Genomic DNA, 2,399 nt, shown 5'->3' with positions numbered 1-2,399 from the left:
TTACACCACTCTCATCAGATGTTCTGCAAACAAGAGTTTTCTTGATTTTTTTATGCTAGTCCAGGGAGTGGGAGGAGGCTGCTGACAATCATCAGAAAAGGATTGGTCACTGCTTACTTGCTCGGTTGATCCTTTGGGAATTCTCCTTTGGCAGGACAGCTTTAAAAGAAATGTTACAGTGCATGTAAAATGTGAACAAAGCCTTACAAAGAGCTGACAAGTGCATTGTCTAATGGAGGGAGCAGGCTAGGATTATATGCAGGGGGATTGCTGCTGCAGAGCCTCACACTTCATAATTACTCATACTTGTAAACTGGATTTGTCTCCTGGAGGGCTGCGGAGGTGTTTGCTTTTCAGTGATTTATGGAGATAAGCTCTTATCTGGTCCATTGCTGCATCTCATTGTGGTCAGCAATTGTATATTAGAAGGAGGCTGAGATGTAAGAAATGGCACCTGGGAATCTTCCTCTGTAGCTCATGTATCTGAAGACTTGTCACACTCACATGTATTCTCCTTTGTGTTGGAAACAGTCTTATCAGTATTAGTGAAGAGTTTAAAGCAACTGATATCACTTCTAAAATTGCATTAAATGATGAGACAGGAACTTACCATTTCCCTAAATAACGTCTTCTGGGAATTATAGGAGCCGTCAGTCACTGGAGGTAATTGGTTTATGGCTTAATGACCACAGAGGGGCTAAAAGTCAGATATTTGTTAATGGCTCCTCTTTTATGTGTATTTGATAATCTTATTCTTCTAAAGTCAGCACTAAACAAATACACAGTGGGGATTTACACTGGACAATGTACTGTCTGATATATATTATCTATAGGGTCATCTAAATGATTTTACAGTTCCATTTAAGGCTAAGTTCACATTTCCGTTGATTTGTATCAGTCACATGCGTCGCTTGACGCATGTGACTGATGCGCTGTTCAACGCTGTACAACGGATGACAAAGAACAGAATTCTTTGTCGGATTCCGTTGTGTGCGGGGGGCGGAGTTCGGGGGCAGAGCCGAGCGGGGGGCGGGGCCAGGCGCTGAGGATGTCAGTAGAAGTGCTGCGGTCTGCATGGCTGGGGACAGGTGAGTGTATGTGTGAGTGAGTGTGTGTATGTGCATGTATGTATGTATGTGTGTGTGTGCACATGCAAAGTGCGGGAGGGGGCGGAGCCGAGCAGGGGGCGGGGCCAGACGAGGGTGTCAGTGCTTGTCTGCATGGCTGGGGACAGGTGTGTGTGTGTGTACATACATGTGCGGAGTGCGGGAGGGGGCGGGGCCGAGCGGGGAAGTGTCGGCCTCCCTGCACACGTAACCAGCCTAAATATCGGGTAACAGCAAAGCACCCAATGTTTACCTTGGTTACCCGATATTTACCTTGGTTACGGGCCTACACCGCTTAGCGCTGGCTCCTTGCACCGTAACCAGGGTAAATATCGGGTAACCAACCAAAGCTGGTGACGTGTGCAGGGAGCCAGAGAGCATGCGCAGCGAAATCCGACGGATCTCGCTGCTCAAAAAACGTTACATGCTGCGTTCCCCCCGCCCGGCGGTCAGTCGTTCCACGACTGATCAGTCGGGCGGAGGGTGCAACGCAGCATCATCAGTCACAATCCGCTGCTCATACAAGTCTATGGGAGCAGCGGAATCCGCTAAACGGATTCCGCTGTTTACAAGAGCAGCGGATTGTGACTGATAGATTTTAGCGGAAATGTGAACTTAGCCTTAGTTGTAAAAAGCTCATAGAAGTCCATGGGGTCTAAAGCTGGGTTTACACACTGCAACATCGCAAAGGCCATCGCTGTAACGTCACCGGTTTTGTGACGTAACAGCGACCTCCCTAAGTCTCTGCTAAGTCGCTGGTGAGCAGTCAAACAGGGAAACCTGGCCAACAACGCAACAGCGATCCGGACCTGCAGAGCGACCTGGCTGGTTGTTGGGGACGTTGATAAGCAGCCTTTTGAAAGGGAAGTTGCTAACAAAGTCTCTGCAAAGTCTTCACACACTGAAACTTCATGCTGCACAGCGGGAAACAAAGGACCTAGGAATGGTCCTGAACGATTTGTAACGATTACAACTTCACAGCAGGGGCCGGGTCGCTGATGTGTTTCACACACTGCAACATCGCAAACATCGCTATTGCGTCACAAAACCGGTGACGTTACAGCGATGTCGTTTGAGATGTTGCAGTGTGTAAACCCAGCTTTAGTATGCCTTTGGATTGAGATTTTTTTATGCAAGATTCTGATTCATATTTCATCAGAGATATTTTCCCCTATTATTCTCATGAATAATATGGCGGCATACAGAGACACCAAAAGGTGACCCATTGGGCTACATGGACTCTATGGGACAATCTGCGTGGCTCTGCCATGATGACAAACGTTTAAGCATATT

The 2,399-nt window shown here is 47.6% G+C and overlaps 1 protein-coding gene across 1 annotated transcript in view; it reads right to left on the bottom strand.

Annotated features, from left to right (window-relative positions):
* The window catches only part of SFRP2 (secreted frizzled related protein 2), an 11,931-nt gene extending 11,713 nt beyond the window's left edge, over positions 1 to 218 (bottom strand). Inside the window, exon 1 of the mRNA XM_075335492.1 lies at positions 1 to 218. This exon is cut by the window's left edge and continues 625 nt beyond it. The gene's annotated coding sequence lies outside the window, so the exon portion shown is untranslated.
* Positions 219 to 2,399: the final 2,181 nt, after the last annotated feature.

The sequence above is a fragment of the Anomaloglossus baeobatrachus genome, chromosome 1, assembly GCF_048569485.1.
Source record: "Anomaloglossus baeobatrachus isolate aAnoBae1 chromosome 1, aAnoBae1.hap1, whole genome shotgun sequence".
Lineage (NCBI taxonomy): Eukaryota > Metazoa > Chordata > Amphibia > Anura > Aromobatidae > Anomaloglossus > Anomaloglossus baeobatrachus.
This window is presented reverse-complemented; position numbering and strand designations above follow the sequence as displayed.